Raw genomic sequence first — 22,391 nt, 5'->3', positions numbered from 1 at the left:
ACCTAGTTGGTCCACCTTGTAGATGTAAAGTCAGAGTCGCTCATCTATTGCTGCTGTTTGAGTTGGTCATCTTCTAGACCTTCATCAGTGGTCACAGGGCGCTGTTGGCTGAACATATTTGGTTGGTGGACTATTCTCAGTCCAGCAGTGACAGTGAGGTGTTTAAAAACTCCAGCAGCACTGCTGTGTCTGATCCACTCATACAAGAACAACACTAACACACCACCACCATGTCAGTGTCACTGCAGTGCTGAGAATGATTCACCACCTAAATAATACCTGCTCTGTGGTGGTCCTGTGGGTGTCCTGACCATTGAAGAACAGCATGAAAGGGGAGAAACAGATGGACTACAGTCAGTAATTGTAGAACTACAAAGTGCTTCTATATGGTAAGTGGAGCTGATAAAATGGACAGTGAGTGTAGAACCAAGGAGGTGGTTTTAATGTTATTGCTGATCGCTGTATGTAAAATAACATAAAATAATGTTTGGTGTAAAATTCTTATACTTTTCAATTATTCATTGTTTTTCTTTTTTGTCTTTACTTTAGGACAAAGCGGGCTGGAATTATTTGAAGTCGTCTCCATTACTCGTGGATACTCCTTTCCTTTCTTAGTCATATAGTCTTAATTTTCTTTTGCATGGCTAATTGTATGCTAATTGTACCCATGTTCGAGCCTAAAGTCCAGGTTAGTGTCTGTATGAAGTTTGGCCTGTTCTCTCATACCCCTTTTCCACCCACCCGGAACGGTTCCGGTTCGCAAGCTTGATTTTAAACCAGTTTTGTGTGTTTCCACAAAAAAGAGGTTCCAGACAGCGAACCAGTGTTCTAATCTGGCACCACAGAATACTAGGTTTTTTAGCACGAACCATGACGTCACCTGTGGGTGTGTCAAAGTGAAGAGGTTTGGGTGCTTTCACATGAGAAGTTGTAAAACCGCTGTGCCGTTGTCTCGTATGGAGCTTGACGCTGCACTTCCATCTTTTAAAGTTCACCTGATTGAATTTTGAGCCAGTTTGCCATTGATATTTTCAAAGCGCCTCAAACTTTATAATATGACGTGGTGAAAGTGCCCAGTAAGTACGAAAAACGTTATGTGGCTTGTTTTACTGAAGCAAAGACCGATAAATATGGGCAGTACAGAGCACTTATAACCAGTAATAACGGAGAGAAATTTTGTGTTTTTATGTCATACTTTTAGTACATAAGGTCACGTTTTTTTATGTTAAGCTTTTTTTTATGTTATGTTAAGCTTTTTTCGACTCTCTTGAGAAGCGGATTCTCAGAACCCCGATCTGCAGAACTACCACGTGAAGTAAATACAACTAAATATAGATACATGTATTGTATTTTAGAATGAGTTCAATGGTTATTTTACACAAATTGATGTTCTTGACGTGAAACGTTAGTGATATTTTACCGCACCGCTCATGAGCAAAGCGGCTATTTGTGTCGAGAGTCGCAATAAGAGCAAAGTGCAAAACGCTTCTCATGTGAATGTCGCCATTGTTGCTTTCTTTGGTGCAAACACATCTACATCTTTTTATCACCTATAGTTGAGTGATGCTTTTTGCATAAAAACGAACATCTGTAACAACAGCACAAATGCTCACAGGCATTCTACACGCTCCACCGTCATGTTACTACTCTTTACTTTCGTTGCGCAAAGCCCACCGTTGATGACGCAGGCTTGGTTCTCAAAAACTGGTGGAAACGCGGGTCGGTTCTCTAAAAACACAATGTTCAAAGAACACAAACAGAACCGGAAAAACGCTATCTGTGCACTGGGTTTTCTCCAGGTACAGCAGTTTCCTTTTACCTCCTAAAACATGACAGCAGCAGGATTGGCTACTTTACATTTTTCTGGTTATTAGAATGATTGATTAAGGGAGTTAGCAGTTACTGAATGAATGAACATATTATTAGCAAATGGTCTAAATTCTCAGTTGTTCACTGTAGCCTGAATGTGGTTGATGCATGGCAAAACTTCTAAACTGAAGTTGTCGACTTTAATCTGATTTAGCTGTATAGATACGCTTAAAACAAAATGTCAAAAGGAGCGAAAACTTTAACCTGCGGTTTGGCCATAGCCCAATATAAGCGATGCATAATAATATATTTAATATATAATCAGTATTGATTTATAATCATAAATATCTATACAGAGTTTCACTCACTTATCACTTTATTAGGTACGTACCTATCTGGTATGTACATTCATTGGTTATTTTAAAAGCTATACCTACCAAACAAATCAGCTTTGTGGGTATACGGTGTGACTGTAGCCCATCTGTTGCTCTGTGCACTGTGCCACCTTCAAAAAGGTGGAAATCAGATGGCGCTAAATACAAACTATAAGCGTCTCTCTCAGTCTCTCAGACACGACCAATTACTACTCCTCCACCCTCACCGTTTCCAACCACAATATAAAAGTGTGGAAACTTAATGAAGATCCCTCATATTTTTAATATATTATAATATTAATGTATAATAATAATATATATTATTCATATATAATATATTTATGTAACACATGAAGATCAGATGTGTGTGAATTCACAAGTGCCTAATATGACATAGGAGTACAAACCCAATCTGAACTCTCCTTACAATACCACACAGTAACCTTAATTTAATAATCTGTCATTGTGGGGCTGTGGAAGCTTTAGCAGTGAAATGCTGTACCAGTGTGAACACATATCATTCAATTAGCAGTCCAGCACTTGTGTTTGTATTATGGGTTAGCCAGGTGGAATAATGTGTTACATAAATATTAATGTTAATATTATATTTATACTATATATACTATAAGATAATGTTATACTATGATAATAATAATTGCAAATCATCATATTATATATTACAATTTAATTCATTCATCTTCAGTAACTGCTTCATTCTGATGCTTGTCAGGTTAAAAATAGACCTAAAACAGATCACCACAATTTCCCCCTTCATTCCTCCCCTTTTACTGGGGGAATTTAGGATTAGCCAATCTGTCTACTGCCAGGTGTTTTAAGGGGTGAAAGGAAACAAGAATAACCAGATGCAAATAAAATAAAAAAACATGCAAAACTTTCCACAGACCGGTTGTAAGGACCACTCCTTACATACCCCTTTAAATGCCTTAATCATGGTTACCATTAATCTTATTATTATTCTTTATTTTTTCTAATGGTAGGGGCAGGAGCTTATATTAAAAACAGTCATACATACACTGAGCACATTAGGTACACTTATCTGGTACATGCATTAATTGATTATTTTATAGCTATACCTACCATACATATAAACTTTGTGGGTATACAGTTACTAACTCCACCCAACCCCCTGTAGCTCATAGGTTTTACACTAAGCAGATGTACTTTGGGTGGTTGACCATTTTTATCACTACTAATAGGTTAATAACATGTAAGTGTGTTTTGTTCTGGTTTGAGTATTACAGTGTGGGCCAGCTGTAGCCTAGTGGTTAAGGTACTGGACCAGTGATCAGAGGGTTGTTGGTTCAAGCCCCACCACTGCCAGGTTGCTGCTGTTGGGCCCTTGAGCAAGGCCCTTAACCCTGTAAGTCGCCTGTAAATACCTGTAAATACTAATGTTAATACTATATTCCGATAATGTTATACTGTGATAATACTATGTTATAATAAATGCAAATCATATTGTTCATATCCTGTCCTAAAGAACAATTCATTCATTCATCTTCAGTAACTGCTTAATTCTGATGATTGTCAGGTGTCTCTTAAAAATACACCTAAAACAGATCACCAATTCATAGCAGGGCACTACAGTCTTCATTCACTCACTTGCTTTCACATAGGGAAATTCCAATTAGGCAACTGATTAGGCAACTGCTTACTGCCAGGTATTTGGCAGGTGAAAGGATGCCGGAATAACCGGAAGGTTAAAGAAAATTATGTGAACATTCTACAGACTTGGGTCATGGGAATCACTGTCTAATGTTAGTGTGAGAACTTCTCACGGTAGGGGCCAAGATGGCTCATGGGCTTATATTAAACCAGTGCGTGCATATTTGGAATTTACCTATTTACATGTAGTGGCACTTTAGAGGAGGCAATTTACTTACAGCCCATATGCTACAGGAATGTTTTTTAATGTGGGAGAAACCATAGATTGTAACTTGAGGCAGGCATTGAAAACATGGGTCTGTAGAGCTGTTTAGTCCCAATATCGTCTCTGTGCCACCGTGCTACCCTATTGCTTTTCTATGCTATATTTGTGTCTATTTTATCTTTGCATTAACCAATAAAATTATCTAAACAAAATATTGTTTCAGTGTTTTGTGTAGCAATAAATTGTTAGCATGGTCTTAATAGTAGCCAAATATTTATTATTAATCACTTTACAATAAATTATTCAAATATGTATGCCACCTATCCATGCCACCATCCGTCTATTTCTCTACATAAATTTTAGGCTACTTTCACTCTGTTCTTTAATAGTCAGGACCACTACAGAGCAGGTATTATTTAGGTGGTGGATGATTCTCAGCACTGCAGTGACACTGACATGGTGGTGGTGTGTTAGTGTGTGTTGTGCTGCTATGAGTGGATCAGACACAGCAGCGCTGCTGGAGTTTTTAAATACCGTGTCCACTCATTGCGCACTCTATTAGACACTCCTACCTAGTTGGTCCACCTTGAAGATGTAAAGTCAGAGATTATCACTCATCTATTGCTGCTGTTTGAGTTGGTCGTCTTCCAGACCTTCATCAGTGGCCACAGGGCGCTGTTGGCTGGATATTTTTGGTTGGTGGACTATTTTCATTCCAGCAGTGACAGTGAGGTGTATAAAAACTTCATCAGCATTACTGTGTCTGATCCACTCATACCAGCACAACACACACTAACACACCACCACCATGTCAGTGTCACTGCAGTGCTGAGAATGACCCACCACCAAAATAATACCTGCTCTGTTGTGGTCTTGTGAGAGTCCTGATCATTGAAGAACAGCATGAAAGCAGACTAACATAGCATGTAGAGAAATAGAAGGGACTACAGTCAGTAATTGTAGAACTACAAAGTGCTTCTATAGTTCAGGCAACACCCTTTTCTGTTCCAGCATGACAAGGTCTGTAAAGACATAGAGAAAAGCTTGGTTTAAAGAAACTCCAGAGTTCTGATCTCAGCTCCATTGAACAGCTTTGTAGTTAACTGAAACGTCAACTGAGGCTTTCTTGACCAACATCAAGGCCCAGACATAGAAATGCTCAGGCACAACATCCAACAGACATAATTCAAAGTCTTGTGAGAAGGCTTCTCACAGGAGAGGCTGTTGTTATAGCTGAAAAGATCACATAGAGGTCACTCTGTTCTAATATCATTTGTTTTTGAAATAAGATGTCCAACAAGCTTATGTTTAGGTGTCCAAATACTTTTGGCCATACAGTGTAGCTAATCACTGTCATCTTTTAAAGTTAATGAAGGTCAAAGGCTGTTGGAAAGCTAACAGTGCCATTACATACAATATTACCAATTTGACATACTATAAACAATTCCAGAAATGTTAGGACAGTATGTGAAAGACGAAAATGAATGAATATGAAAATGAATACAGTAATTTGTAAGTCCATGTTTGACTTGTAAGAGAGAAAGAGAACAGAGAAGACAACAAAGAAGTGGTTTCTTAGGTTGAACCTTATGTGTGTATGTGTGTATTCAGTACTTGGACAATCAGGTTACAGGACTCAAAATAAAAATACCCATGTCTCTTTTTGAACTGAGGGAAAACCCCAGTGTCTCAACAGTTATACAGCACAAATTCATTATTTACCAAATGCAGTTGTGCCTTGTACATACAGCTATACCACACCCAGTACTGGGCTTCTACTTTCTCCTACTGCTTACCTCTGTCACAAGGTTTAATGGGTTTAATTTCAGAATCAGAATCACTTTGTTTTGCCAGGTATGTTATATATACAAGAAATTTGTTTTGGTGATAATGATAATTACACATAATGATAATGACACATAATAGTACAGATAATACACATGTATGACATGTAACATATAACATATTTAACAGACCCGACAGCACACGGACTGTTAACTAACTAAGTATTTAACCAGTATTTAACCAAGAGAACAACTGTGGTTAAGAGATGGTACAGCTCTGGGGAAAAAGCTGTTAGCATGTCTGGTTGTGTTTGTTTTTATTGCCCTGAGTCTTCTGCCAGATGGAAGTGTTTGAAAAAGGTGATGTCCAGAATGAGAGGGATCCGTTGTAAATTTGCTGGTGCGCTTCAGCACCCTGCTGTTGTAGATTGACTGTTGTAGACTGTTGTAGCATTGGCAGACTATATCCAACAATCCTCTCCGCTGTCCTGATTATACGCTGGAGTTTGGCTCATTCATGTGATGTGGAGGAACCAAACCAGATGGTTATAGATGATGTGAGAATGGACTCGATGATTGCTGTGCAGAACTGGATCAGCAGACTCTGTGGCAGGTTGAATTTCCTCAGCTGTCTGGTGGTGCCCAGGAACTGAAGACTCCACCATCGAGACCAGAGAGCCATTGACTGGGGTGGGGTGGGGGGGGTGAGGAGGGGGGTTGCACCTGAAGTCCACCACCATCTCTACAGTCTTTTGCATTTACATTTACAACATTTAGCAGATGCCTTTATCCAAAGCGACTTACATTACAGTTACAGTATACAGTCTAAGCAATTGAGGGTTAAGGGCCTTGCTTAAGGGCCCAACAGCAGCAACCTGGCAGTGGTGGGGCTTGAACCAGCAACCTTCTGGTTACTAGTCCAGTACCTTAACCATTAGGCTATGGCTTGCCCTTTTGCGTGTTGATCAGCAGGTGGTTGCTGCTGCACCAGGAGACCAGCTGCTCGACTTCTTTTCTGTAGGCAGATTCATCACCATTGGCTATGAGGCACATCATCAGCAAACTTTAGGATCTTTACACCTGGTTCCTTAGAGAGCACACAGCCTTAGGGTCCACTGGTCTGACATGTGTTTTCCTAGCCATACCTGCTGTGTCCTGTTTGTCAGGAAGTCTAGGATCCACCGGCAGATGACTTCAGGCAAAGACAGCTGGGATAGTTTAACTGGCAATGGTTCTGGTACTATGGTGTTGAAAGCCGAGCTGAAGTACACAAACACAACTCTAGCACAGGTTCCAGGACTGTCAAGATGGTATAGAATGAAGTGCAGAGCCACATTGACTGCATTGCTCTCACCTTTTGTTTTTAAAGAGTCTGTCCTGCTTGTTGATAGTTGGAAGAGTAGGGGACAGAGGTGAGAGAGCCAGGGTGGAGGAGAAGGATGAAGAATTGGCTTACTGAATTTAAATCTGCAGTAGAATCTGTTTAGGTTCTTGGTGAGTTGACGGTCATTTAGGAAAAGGAGCTTTCAGCTTTTCTGAATATTCCTTTTTTGCTGGTCTGATACCTTTCTCCAGCTTGTATTTGGCCTCTTTGTAGAGAACTCCTGTATTACCACTCCTGAATGCTGCCTCCTTTGAACTCCAAAGCTGTCTGAGTTCAGCTAAGAACCATGGTTTATTGTTGCTGTGTTTTACCTGTGTTGTAGAAGAAATACAGCTGTCCTCACAGAAACTGATATATGATGTTACAGTGTCTGTATATTCATCCAAGCAGTCTGTCGCCTCCTCAAAGACAGCCCAGTTTGTGGATTCCAAGCAGTCCTGTAGCTTTATACTGTCTCCACTGGTCCACCTCGTCACTGTTGTAATGACAGGCTTATTAGTTTTGAGTCTCTGTCTGTATGTGGGAATGAGGTGAACAAGTCCGTGGTCCGAATGCCCGAGAGCCGCATGTGTGACGGAGCAATAGGTGTTTTTAACAGTGGTGTAACAATGATCCAATGTGTTCCCCTCTCACGTGGCACAGTTGACATGTTGTTTATATTTCGGTATGTCTTTCCTAAGATTTGCACTGTTAAAGTCTCCCAGGGGTTTTCCCATTTTATTTTTATTATTTGATCGGCCAGCAGCAGCTGTCGTGCACGTCCAGCGGAATGTAAACAGCGACCAGAATGAATGAAGAAAACTCTTTGGGAGAGTAGTACGGTTTTCAGTTAATGAAAAGTGATTCTAAATGAGGAGTGCATAATTTTAACAGTACCGTTATGTCTTTACACCATTGATGTAAAAGCACAGTCCTCCTGTGGTTAAGCCGCTTAGCTCTGCGTGTCTATCCACTTGGTGCAGCTGAAAACCAGGGAGGTGCAGCGTGTTATCCTGGGTCACCTCCGAAAGCCAGGTCTCCGTAAAGCACAGGGCAGATGTGTTTGAAAAGTCCCTGTTAGTTTGGTGGAGCAGGAGTAGTTCTTCCAGAGGAATAAAGTTGTTAAAGGTGTTCGCTTCACCGCTTTTTTGCCAGATTGAGTAGAGCCAGTGCACCTGTTGTGAGGATTTCTAAAACCTCTGAAGGACTTTGAAAAAATTCTGAAATAAAAATTGGTGAAACATTGTCTCTGAAGGTCAGTAGCTGTTCTTTGCTCCAACTGGCCGAGTTTGACACACAATAGATAACATTTACAAACAAAAAACAACACAAAACGCAGGAACGCTGGAACCAGAGTTGGGACTTTGAATACATTGCCGGCTGGGCTGAGAAGCCACATGAACGATTGGCCTGTTGTTCAGATAAGGGTGGGGCTAAGCCAGATAGGGTTTCTCTCATAACTAATGCAGTTACAACCTGTACTGGCTGATTGATGGCCCCTGCACAAAGATGAGAAAAGAGTACTGTCAGGGTGTGTCTCTCAGTACACCAGTGATTCTCAAACTTTTTCTGTCACACCCCCTTTGGAAGATATATATATATACAGTGTATCACAAAAGTGAGTACACCCCTCACATTTCTGCAGATATTTAAGTATATCTTTTCATGGGACAACACTGACAAAATGACACTTTGACACAATGAAAAGTAGTCTGTGTGCAGCTTATATAACAGTGTAAATTTATTCTTCCCTCAAAATAACTCAATATACAGCCATTAATGTCTAAACCACCGGCAACAAAAGTGAGTACACCCCTAAGAGACTACACCCCTAAATGTCCAAATTGAGCACTGCTTGTCATTTTCCCTCCAAAATGTCATGTGATTTGTTAGTGTTACTAGGTCTCAGGTGTGCATAGGGAGCAGGTGTGTTCAATTTAGTAGTACAGCTCTCACACTCTCTCATACTGGTCACTGAAAGTTCCAACATGGCACCTCATGGCAAAGAACTCTCTGAGGATCTTAAAAGACGAATTGTTGCGCTACATGAAGATGGCCAAGGCTACAAAAAGATTGCCAACACCCTGAAACTGAGCTGCAGCACAGTGGCCAAGATCATCCAGCGTTTTAAAAGAGCAGGGTCCACTCAGAACAGACCTCGCGTTGGTCGTCCAAAGAAGCTGAGTGCACGTGCTCAGCGTCACAACCAACTGCTGTCTTTGAAAGATAGGCGCAGGAGTGCTGTCAGCATTGCTGCAGAGATTGAAAAGGTGGGGGGTCAGCCTGTCAGTGCTCAGACCATACGCCGCACACTACATCAAATTGGTCTGCATGGCTGTCACCCCAGAAGGAAGCCTCTTCTGAAGTCTCTACACAAGAAAGCCCGCAATCAGTTTGCTGAAGACATGTCAACAAAGGACATGGATTACTGGAACCATGTCCTATGGTCTGATGAGACCAAGATTAATTTGTTTGGTTCAGATGGTCTCAAGCATGTGTGGCGGCAATCAGGTGAGGAGTACAAAGATAAGTGTGTCATGCCTACAGTCAAGCATGGTGGTGGGAATGCCATGGTCTGGGGCTGCATGAGTGCAGCAGGTGTTGGGGAGTTACATTTCATTGAGGGACACATGAACTCCAATATGTACTGTGAAATACTGAAGCAGAGCATGATCCCCTCCCTCCGGAAACTGGGTCGCAGGGCAGTGTTCCAGCATGATAATGACCCCAAACACACCTCTAAGACGACCACTGCTTTATTGAAGAGGCTGAGGGTAAAGGTGATGGACTGGCCAAGCATGTCTCCAGACCTAAACCCAATGGAACATCTTTGGGGCATCCTCAAGCGGAAGGTGGAGGAGCGCAAAGTCTCGAATATCCGCCAGCTCCGTGATGTCGTCATGGAGGAGTGGAAAAGCATTCCAGTGGCAACCTGTGAAGCTCTGGTAAACTCCATGCCCAGGAGAGTTAAGGCAGTTCTGGGAAATAATGGTGGCCACACAAAATATTGACACTTCAGGAACTTTCACTTAGGGGTGTACTCACTTTTGTTGCCGGTGGTTTAGACATTAATGGCTGTATATTGAGTTATTTTGAGGGAAGAATAAATTTACACTGTTATATAAGCTGCACACAGACTACTTTTCATTGTGTCAAAGTGTCATTTTGTCAGTGTTGTCCCATGAAAAGATATACTTAAATATCTGCAGAAATGTGAAGGGTGTACTCACTTTTGTGATACACTGTATATATATATACACGTATATACTGTATATATATATATATATATATATATATATATATATATATATATATATATAGTATATATACTGTATATATATATATATATATATATATATATACAGTATATATATATATATATATATATATATATATATATATATATATATATATATATATATATATATATATATATACTGTATATGCATGTGTAAAAAAAGAGTTTGTTTGTTCCCACTAATGTACCGAACCACACCCTTGATCACACCTATGTCTTATCACATACCTTGTGAACACTTCCTGTTGGTGTGTAGTAAGACACTAATGCACAAGGTGTGGTAATGTACTTGTAGTCTTATCAGTAAACACTATCTAATCAAAGGAATCTGTCTGCTTTATATTTTATTATTATTATTATTATAGTTGACAGTGAGGTGCTGCACGTAATGTGCCATTTAACACATTACCCTGTAATTACAGTGTTAGTGCCACTGCAGTGATGAGGATGGTTGAGCATCTATATTATCTATGATAAGGTTAAATAAGGGTGACAGTGTTAATTGTGTTGTACTGACAGTCAGTAATTGTATACCAATTGTGTAGGTTTTTTACAGGGTTTGGAACACAATTTGACTTCATTGTAGAGTGGCAACTAAGCACAAGACTAACCGTCTCTGACTTTACATCTACAAGGTGGACCAACTAGGTAGGAGTGTCTAATAGAGTGGACAGTGAGTGAACACAGTATTTAAAAACTCCAGCAGCATTGCTGTACCTGATCTACTCATACCAGCACAACACACACTAACACACCACCACCATGTCAGTGTCACTGTAATGCTGAGAATGATCCTGACCATTGAAGAACAGGGTGAAAGCAGGCCAAAAGAGAAATAGATAGACTACAGTCAGTAATTGCTTCTATATGGTAAGTGGAGCTGATAAAATGGACAGTGAGAGTAGAAACCAGGAGGTGTTTTAATGTTATGACCGATCAGTGTATGTTAGATGTATGTTTTTGTGTTTCGATTCATTGGGTGAGTCGGCTTTCCTATCTCTTTTTGAATCCCATCTAGGGCAGTCTTTTACTTTTGTGTCCTTTTTTGTTTGTCACACCGTTTAGTGTAACAGATTGATCAACAGACTCCCACCAATGGTGTCCCAGAGCCTTAGTAACCCTTTTCAGACTGAAAAGCTCTTCTGGAAATTTGATGAATCATAACATAGTGTTTCTTTAGAAACCTTGTGGTGATTTATTGACATTGATAATAAGGTTAAAGGTAAGTGAGATTGATATGTTACAGGGCTTACTGATATCAAGCCTGGTTTGGTTCAGTTTTTACAGCTTGCTTATTCCAAGTTCACACTACACAACTTTCAAGTCATCAGATCACTGTACAGTTAACACTACACAACTGGATGTAACTCTTGTAATCGGAAGTCATTGTGGTTTTCACACTTGACTGATCGCGATTACCGGCAGGAACCTTAGTCTGTCTGGTCTCCCAAACTACATTTTGTCACGAAAACACAAATGAGAAGTGACAAGGGGTGTAATGATACCACATCCAAAAATGCACGCCAGGAAGATGAAGCGAGCGATCAATGTTGCTTGTGCTCTGATGTGTAGTGTAAAAGCAAGTAGGAAAAATACATGAATCTGGAAAAAGGAGTGGATTTGGCTACACAGCTAGCATGTCTGTTTTGCAGAGAAAGTTGGAAGTCAAATAAATATTTTTATTATGTTTTGGCATGGATGATGTAAAAATTACAGCATGGACCCAATGATGACTGATTTTACCTAGCTGCGCTCAATGGCATTACTATCATAATCAAGGTCTAAACCAGGGTTTCTCTCCCCAAAGTTGGGAAGACCATGTGGCTTATTTAGCATACGAAAAAGGAAAACAGGAAGACAGCGACAGCTCTCACTATGGGAACCAGACGTTTATTATAATGAGTGATCAACAATCATCACAGACAGAGAAAACTGGCCTAGACATAAAAATAATAACACAGTTAGAACTGAGGTGACAGTTCCATCTTGTCTGCACTTCTTTTGATACACAATTGACATTGCATTCTTCACAGGAAGGGCTTAAATGCTAGGCGGTATTTTCAAATGTATATATTGGTGTGTTCTTTAGTCACTAATTGTTTAGTCCAGCTCCGCTGAATCCAAGTTACATCCATGTATCTTGCTACTCCTTCTTGTAATAAAAATCGACCAAGTTCGGAGAGACGTCCTTTGTTTCCTCACAATGATAAGTCACAAATACTTGGGTGCTTGTAAAGCTTGTGTGTGTGCTGATGTACTCTGATAGAAACTATATTGTGGCCCTGTTCCACATATTTACAACTCCTCCCCCCGGGTTTCCTCTTTGCATCTTGCATTCATAACAATCACAACCTGATCGCAACAGCTTTCACACTACATGACTGAGTCGCTGACAGGTCCAGATGTTTAGCATGCTGGATATTTTTCTTGAGTCTGTGAGCGTTTGGAGAGCCACTCGGATCTACTCATTGAACAGTTCACACACAGCGATCGAGAGCCAATTTTGGAGCCCAGAATGAACGTTGAGTCGCAGCTCGCCACATCTAGCGGCAATCTGTCAGGGAGCGGAAATGAAGACAAAAACCGTGTAGTGTAAACTAGGCATTACCAGTTCCATTTTGTAAATTGGTTGATTAAATAATCAAGAAAACCACTGCTATTTTACAAGGACGACACTGTGTTAAATGAATTTTTTTCACCTAAATTCCTTTGTCTTACAAAATGTCTTTAATTCCCTTTTGTCAAATATTATCTTTGGTTTAATAATCTTAAATGATCACAATTATTATATAGTTATTCTAATTATTATTATTATCTTATATATTACAGTTCTATATTGTACAACTGCCTCAAGTCTTGTGGAACACAAAAAAAAGCTTAGAAGAAAGTCGTCTGCAATTTCTTAAGCTAACCACAGGTTCTGTAATTCAACCATACAGAGGTATAATGTTTGCAGTACACCACTTAAAAGCTGGCAGCTGACACTGCGAGACGAGGGCTCTATGTGGCTTTCTTTAAACACATATCTGCCAGGTGTAGGAAATTGTTGAAGATATATCGTCAAACCACATTACTTTCTTGGGTATGAAGTAACAAAAAAGATTTAACAGACGTAATGCAGCCAGAGTTAGAATGATGTTTGTGCTGTGTTTGTTTAAACTGACCTCAATGTGTCCAGATTTCTTCAAAAGATAAGTGTAAAATGTGCATATCTAAAATCATTCAGTGTGAAAAGTATGTAATAACAGAGGGCACTTACTTTTTAAACAGCTGCATGTGTGGTGATTTACATTACACAAGAAAAATGCTTCAGTCTAAAGCCATGATATTTTCAGATAACACAAGATCTTTTAAATCTTCTGGAGACTGAAATACTTCTAAACAAACAGTACAAGAACATAATCCTGCTGTAAACTTTGTTTCATTGCTATTGTGAATGAATTCAAGAACACTGAAGTAAAATGGGGATTTTCTGGACCATAAAACTGTTATCCACTAAATTAAACATCACCCACATATTGGGAATATGTTTGTAGTATGCTGTATGGATGGCTAAAAAATTTACCTATGAAGCAATATATTAATATAAAGGTGTAATAAATGGGCTAAACGTGACAAGAGGGGGCAGACACACATGCAGAGACATTTAATAAAGTTTAATATTAACAAAAGACAGGTTTGCACAAGATAAGACCAGAACATGAGCCTAAACAAACCAACAAGAGCATGAACAAACCAAGAGCAAGAATATCCAACAATGCATGAGCATGACAAACCAAAATAACATGAGCTTGGAACCAAAATAGTTTCCGCCATAGGATACACAGCTGCTTGCTTAAATGATCCTCGCATTACACCTACAATAAGGTTCAGCTGTGAAAATAAGCAGTAGACCAAACACAATGAGGGGTGTTGGCTTGACACTTAAAAACAAACACTCCACCACCGTGGCACATAAATAATCTCCTGGTGCATTAAGGCTTTATTTGTGACAAAAGGCACTTAATATGAGTAAGCACAGTCTATTCCTTTAGAGCAACAATGGAATGCTCTCAGCTGTTTTGAGATGTTTATGGTGGAAACCACTCCTAAATAATTGCTGCAAAATGTCTTATAATCTTCTTTTCCAATTAGGAAAATGTTGCCCCATAGGGTGTAAACTTTAGTCAAATGCTGGACATTCCATACCATACATTGGCAACAACCGCATATTCTAAATTCCTACTAAGATAAATACTTGCAGATGTAGTAATTTTGCTTACTCATGCTCACTCATCACCCGGAATACTTTTTTTCTCTTGCCCCAGGGTTCAAGGTTTTGTGTTCCCAACACTAAGGTATATGTTGTGCGCACTGACTTTAAATGAAAGTTTAGAAATATCACCCCTGCCATCATCAAACCACCTCCTTGTTTTTAAACTCACTGTCCATTTTACCAGCTCCACTTACCATATAGAAGCACTTTGTATTTCTACAATTACTGACTGTAGTCCATCTGTTTCTCTGCATGCTTTTTTAGCCCCCTTTTATAATGTTCTTCAGTGGTTAGGACTCTCCGAGGACCACTACAGAGCAGGTATTATTTAGGTGGTGGATCATTCTCAGCACTACAGTGACACTGACATGGTGGTGGTGTGTTAGTGTGTGTTGTGCTGGTATGAGTGGATAAGACACATCAGCACTGCTGGAGTTTTTAAACACCTCACTGTCACTGCTGGACTAAGAATAGTCCACCAACCAAAAATAAATCCAGCCAACAGCACCCCACAAGCAGCGTCCTGTGACCACTGATAAAGGTTCAGAAAATGACCAATAAAGCATTAAAACATTCCTGAGATCTAGAACCTCAGAAAGACTTCTTGCAAACATTTAGTTACAATTAAGACAACATGAAATTCAAACAAGAGAGTTAAAAAATTAAGAACATGAAAAATTAAAAGAAAATATTGTAAAATATACCCTACAATTTAGGGAATATGAAATTAAAACAAGAGAGATACACATTATTACAATTAGCATTAATACAATTTAGGGAATCTGAAATGAAAACAAGAGAGATACACATTATTATGAGGGATTAATTATACTTATTAACAGGGAAATTACAGTACTAAATACTAAGACTATCCCACAGACTGACAGCAAACAGAGTAACTTATACTACCGGTCATCACCAATAGTAGAGTGTTTCAGTTCTACTGCTACACAATGACGCTCATATAGCGATTTCGGTCAGGTGGAACACACAGCGTCACCTTTTCTAGTACTATGGGCCAGACGATATCACATAGCGTCGTCTGATTCCCACCGGGGTGGAACACACAGCATCACCTAGTACTGATACAACACAGGTACTATGGGCCAGACGGTATCACACAGCAGACCAACCAAGGTGGACCAACTAGGTAGGAGTGTCTAATAGAGTGGACAGTGAGTGGACACAGTATTTAAAATGTCCAGCAGGGCTGCTGTGTCTGATCCACTCATACCAGCACAACACACACTAACACACCACCACCATGTCATTGTCACTGCAGTGCTGAGAATCATCCACCACCTAAATAATACTTGCTTTGTGGTGGTCCTGTGGGGGTCCTGACCATTGAAGAACAGGGTGAAAGCAGACTGCAGAAGTATGCATAGAAACAGATGGACTACAGTCAGTAACTGTAGAACTACAAAGTCAATCAATCAATCAACCTTAAAGTGTTTCTATATGGTAAGTGGAGCTGATAAAATGGACAGTGAGTGTAGAAACAAGGAGGTGGGTATTATGTTATAGCTGATCAGTGTACATCATGTACTGAATCATAGAGCTGTTTATTTAATTTATTGGTTTTACTTATAAATTGTGTAAAGTTCTGTCTGTGCTTGCACAGAGCCTATAAATCAGCCTAATTAAATACACTTGGGATTGAACTGAAAGATCAATTTTAAGCCAGTACTCCTTGTCTAACATTACCGCATGTCCTGACAACTGCTGTTTTGACTGAACTGGCAAGTTCCCAATGACACACTTCCGAAATCCTGGAGAAATATTCATTATATTAAATATTCACTTTTATAAATGAACATACTGTACCTAAGTTTGTTTTGAGTGAGTGGCTAAGAGAGGATTGTCTTAATGTAATACAACTCTTCAACCTAAAGGTAATCTAAAACTAAATAAACTGTTCAGAGTAGCTTTTAAATATATTATTTTCTTTCATGTTTGACACCTGAGCCCCTGATCACCTGATCATATAATAACAGTATCCATGAACCAGTTCAGTCTGACTCATTAAGCCATTGTGGTGGTTTTATCATAGCACTGAGTGTTGAATTTCTAATGGATCGTCCTCAAAAATGTCATTATAGACAGCAGTGTGTCCAAACACAGATGTTGATTAATCTTAACATAGATACAAGGCAGTGATATCATATTAAAATAACATGGTACACCAGGGCTACACCCCAGCAACAAACTAGTAAGTAACCACAAAATCTACCTAAGTAAACAATTTGCAACACCAGTGGAAGTATCTGGATACCCCCTATCCAAACACCTGTGACCTAGCACTTAGTAAAAAAACACCAGAAGAGAGCTTTAAATTGTTCAGATAGGTTAAGGTAAGATTGTGAAAATGTATCTGCTCTGAATATGCATGGAATTGTTAGCATGATAATACAGAAAATTTAGTGCAGCACTCAAACAACCAGCTGTACCAATGTCATACCCCAAAACAAAACATCACCTCAGGAGAAACTGGCACATTCCCAATGACACACCTTGAAAAACCTGCTTTGAAATTAATTAATTAGTATTATTAGTCAAAGCCTTTTATAGCTTCATACTGTAAATTGGTTTTCATCTGGGTAGATGTGTTTGTAACTATAATGTGGTCACCTCAGGGACTTAAGAAAACATCTATCCTGCTATCTATGTGTGGAACAGGTGCATACTAAAGCTTTACAATACATCTGCATACACAGGTTCCAGTATTATCATGCTTACATTTCCAGTTTGTGCTATTACAAAACCACCACTATAACTCAACAGGTTTGTGCTGGTTTGAGTTCACACTATATGTCACTACTTGTCACTTCCTGTGTGTGTGTTTTCTTGACAAAACGTAGTTTGGGGGACCAGACAGACTCGCCTGAGATTCCTCCTGGTTGTGTAGCGTGTGACCACCTATTGCTGATCAATTATGTAGTACGAAAACCACAACGACTTAAAGGACTCCCAATTACAAGTAAACCAGCACAAACCTGTTGAGCCATAGTGGTGGTTGTGTAATAGCACAAACTGGAAATGTAAGCCTGATAATATAGGAATTGTTGTTTGTTTGTTTGTTGTTTGTTTCCGTGCAGCAGAACTTTGTGGTGGATCTGACCACCAGAAAACACTGCCTACGGGATTGACCTGCACCCTTTATAGAGTTCTATTTTATTACAGGTCACCACTCACCACTTCAATCACTTAATCCCAGGAGCAGTTTAAAGAAGCCAAGCCAGCTTCTGCATGTTCTTTAAGATGAGGAACTCCACAAACAGTGACCAAAATCTTCATCCCTATGTTCATGCATTATTATAATTTTAAACTATTGTGATAAAATAACACAATAATAAATTGCTAGATATTAGTCTGATGTTTGAAATGTACTCAGTTAGATAAACAGGTAAACACAGTGGTGTGAATGGTTTGTTTCTTTATTTCCCGTTATGTTTACAGCACAAACATTATGTTTTTTCTAAAATCTGCATTTAGTGGAAGTTTGGATTTTGCTTACAGGGTTTGTGGCTGTGGTTTGTAAATAATTTTTTTGTAGTATTTATTTATTTTTATTTTTTTTTTTTGGGCTGTTCAAATTGTAGACTAGATTTGGAGGAAAAAAATGTATAAAATTAGAAGAAAAAAAAAAGTAATATTAAAAGACCAAAACTATAAAACCATACTATAAACAGTCTAAAATCATTTAATTATACTATAAAAGACCAAAATCTTAAAAAAAAAAAACTATAAAATGACTAACGTAGAAAAACACGGCTTTATAAAAAGTAAACAGAGTGAAGAAATATAGATCACAGAAAAGAAATAAAGTAAGACAAAAAAGAGCTCAGAGAAGAGATAAAATAAGAGAAAAAAGAGCACAGAGAAGAGATAAAATAAGAGAAAAAAGAGCACAGAGAAGAGATAAAATAAAGATAAAGAGCTCAGTGAAGAGATAGAATAAAGATAATAAGAGCTTAGAGAAAAGATATAGCATAAAGATAATACAACTTTAGAGAAGAAATACAGAATAAAGATAAAAAAAAGAATAATGAACAAAAAACATGCTAGAGGATAAATGTTAAGTGTGTGTTTTAAAATGTCTTTTAAGTGTGGTGAAAAGGAATGGCAACATTACAAAGTGGTAAATGTTTTTTTATTGTGTTGCAGGCCTGAAATGCAGGAATGGATGTTTATTAATAAATGAAATGAAGTTGAGCAGATAAAACATGAAATATCTCAGGTTCATCCTGTCAAAGTAAATATAAGAAACTCTTGTGTTTTTTTTTTTTTGTTGCACTTTTTCTGATTTGCGGTTGTATATTAGTAATGATATCATTGTTTTAGTAGCCATCTCCATTTGATCTGCAGTAAGTGGTTTGCTGGTTTGATAGGAAGTATAAAGAGAGAGACAATTTTGAGAAGGAGAAAGACAGGAGGAAGTGAAATAACACACACACACACACACACACACACACACACACACACACACTAAGCCATTTTAAGAAACATTAAAGGAAAAATAAGATGGATACCTTAACCCTCAATTGCTCACACTGTATACTGTAACTGTAATGTAAGTTGCTTTGGATGAACGCGTCTGCTAAATGCCGAAAATGCAAATGGAAAGCTATTTTGTTTACAATGCAAATAATTTTGTTTGTATTTCTTTTCATTCTTATTGTACTGGTATGCTGTGTTGTGCCACTGGTCTCAGACCTATTAACAAGCCCTTCTATGTGGTGTAAAATCACAAGGAGCAGAAGAAGAAGCAATGTAAATGCCTATGGATTCATTATCAACATCTTCAACACATCAATAGACAATACCTTCAAAGTTATTATATGCATTTTGCTGATATTATTTGTATGTGTATCATTCATCAAGTGACACATATTCATTATTATTGTTGTTTGTATATCATTACATTTATTCTTTGAGAACTGTGCTGGATTGTGTTGGACTAAAGTTTAAATGATTGTTATACATTTCTATAGTCTGACCAGCTATAAGGCAAACTATGACTGGTTATCTGCATCTAATGAGTTGGGTGTAGGGTGACAGTCTGATTATAATTTGCAGAGATTTCATAGCCAGATATACACCGATCAGCCACAACATTAAAACCACCTCCTTGTTTTTACACTCACGGTCCATTAAATCAGATCCACTTACCATATAGAAGAACTTTGTAGTTATACAATTACTGACTGTAGTCCGTCTGTTTGTCTGCATGCTTTGTTAGCCCCCTTTGTTCTTCAATGGTCAGGACTCTCCTAGGACCACTACAGAGCAGGTATTATTTAGCTGGTGGATGATTCTCAGCACTGCAGTGACACTGACATGGTGGTGGTGTGTTAGTGTGTGTTGTGCTGGTATGAGTGGTTCAGACACAGCAGCGCTGATGGAGTAAACACCTCACTGTCACTGCTGGACTGAGAATAGTCCACCAACCAAAAATAACCAGCCAACAGCGCCCCATGGGCAGCGTCCTGTGACCACTGATGAAGGCCTAGAAGATGACCAACTCAAACAGCAGCAATAGATGATCGTCAGTGAGTGGACACAGGATTTAAAAACTCCAGCAGTGCTGCTGTGTCTGATCCATTCATACCCGCACAACACACACTAACACACCACCACCATGTCACTGCAGTGCTGAGAATGATTTTAATGCTTAATCATTTACACTAACATTCATTTTGTTATATTTGGATGCAGAAAATTGTTTAATTTTTATTTAATTAAAAGATGAACAATCCATTTAATTTCTTTGAACAACTCAAAGCATAAGGTTCTCAGATCCTGCATAATAATATATGTGATAATATGTAGTTCAATATATATTTTTAAAACCTCACCATGACTTTATCTGTGTTGGTTCCTTCATTGTTTTACTTGAGCAGCGATGCAACTTTGATGACCTAGAGAGACAAAACTTTTGTTTATCACATATTTCAGTACATCACTGTTTTCTTTTTATTCTAATACTTTTATTATAATGTACAGTACTTATATTAATAATGCCACTATGCATACTTCCATAAATACTTAAATATTTAAGTTAATTCAATGGAGCACCTAAGTTTAAAACATCATTAAATCATTATAAGGAGTGCAGAGTACAATAAGAACAGGAAGCAATATATGGTTTTTCTTGGTAAGTGCATTGCATGAAAGTCCATGTTTGTGGAGCACAATAGTTCGGGGTATTTACAGCAAATGACTCATATTTCACAATGTTCTAGGTAGTAGCATGTGGTACAGGATGTTTGTGTAGATATTACTGGCAACTTTCAGTAAATGTATCATAACTGTGAACTAGACCCCTCACCCCACTTAAGAAAAAACTGTTATTTGACAGCAATCAATCTGTCTATTCAAGAAGCTTACTTGACTGAGGACAGTATCATCCACATTCCAGCACCTTCTAATGAATGGTAGCTCTGTTTCCTAACTGGTGTTCTGGTTTCCTCCTACAAGCCTAAACGCATAAAGCCCAGCCAGTTGGAGCTACTAAAATTTTTCTGAGTGTGAATGAGTGTGTTTTTCATACAGCAGCAGTTCAAAGTAACTCTGTTTGTTTGCTCTGGTTAACTCTGTTTGTTTGCTCTGGCGACTGTTTCCTGTGTAAAGTGCCGTCTGAACTATTGCCTTGCTCGTATCCGTCTCATCTGGTTTGTTTGTTCTGATCCTGTCTTGTTTGTCATATGTTCCTGTCTAGTTAGTTCATGTTCTAGTAATCCTGTTTAGTCTCATTTAGCCTTTGTCTCTGTTTCTTAGCCTCTTTGTTTATTAGCTCTGTCTTAGCTCTGTGTGTTCGCCTTTGTCCTTTGCTTTAGTTTGGTTTATCTCTGTTTAGTTCTTGTAGTCCCGTTTAGTTTGTGTTGTCCTGTCCTGTCTAGTTCCTGCTTAGCTTAGCTTAGGGTTTAGGTTCGTGTTTCATGTGTTTAGCATTTAGCTTAGCATAGGTTGAGTGTTTGATTTTGTACCTTTGTTTTGTCTTGTTCTACCTGTCTTTTGTCTTTATCAATAAATATATTTTGGTTAATATACATCTCTGCGTGGGTGTCCGCCCCTCCTGTCCGTGTAGCCCACATACCGTTACACTACTATAAATAGTTACCAGGTTTTAACTCATTATTATTATTATTATTATTATTATTATTATTAATAACAATAATAGTAATAATAATAACAATTTGTGTTTTAACTCATAATTATTAATGTTATTATTATTATACTAAGAATTTATTATTATATATAATTTATTATTATTTAAAAAATGTCATTTCTACCTTAAATGGTTAATGGGTTTTAACTCATAATTATTTTATTGTTAATATTATTATTATTATTATTATTATTATTATTATTAATCATAATCTTAATCTTAATCATAATATTATTAATTATAATCTTGGATCATAAATAATTTATTGGTAGTAAGCTGTAAGTAAAGTTAATTGGTCAAATTCGTAGAATGCAATTTAGTGCTATTATAAATGAAGTAAAGACTAAAACGCTCTGATAGTGTCACATTTTTGTCAAATCAAAGCCTTAACTTACAATTGCTCTTTTGACTAAATGGGTACAAATTCCCACAAAATTACACAAATC

General features: G+C 38.3%; 1 long non-coding RNA gene across 1 annotated transcript in view; it reads right to left on the bottom strand.

The window, feature by feature from the left end:
• LOC134310324 (uncharacterized) overlaps positions 1–21,246 on the bottom strand; it is a 29,685-nt gene extending 8,439 nt beyond the window's left edge. The window contains exons 1-2 of the long non-coding RNA XR_010011287.1: positions 21,165–21,246; positions 20,633–20,695 (exon numbers count right to left, since the gene is read on the bottom strand). This is a non-coding gene — a long non-coding RNA (uncharacterized LOC134310324). The remainder of the gene's footprint in view (positions 1–20,632; positions 20,696–21,164) is intronic.
• Between the last annotated feature and the right edge of the window lie 1,145 nt (positions 21,247–22,391).

Source organism: Trichomycterus rosablanca, chromosome 3 (genome assembly GCF_030014385.1).
Source record: "Trichomycterus rosablanca isolate fTriRos1 chromosome 3, fTriRos1.hap1, whole genome shotgun sequence".
NCBI lineage: Eukaryota > Metazoa > Chordata > Actinopteri > Siluriformes > Trichomycteridae > Trichomycterus > Trichomycterus rosablanca.
The sequence above is the reverse complement of the archived record's forward strand: the minus strand, read 5'-3'. Positions and strand labels throughout refer to the sequence as shown.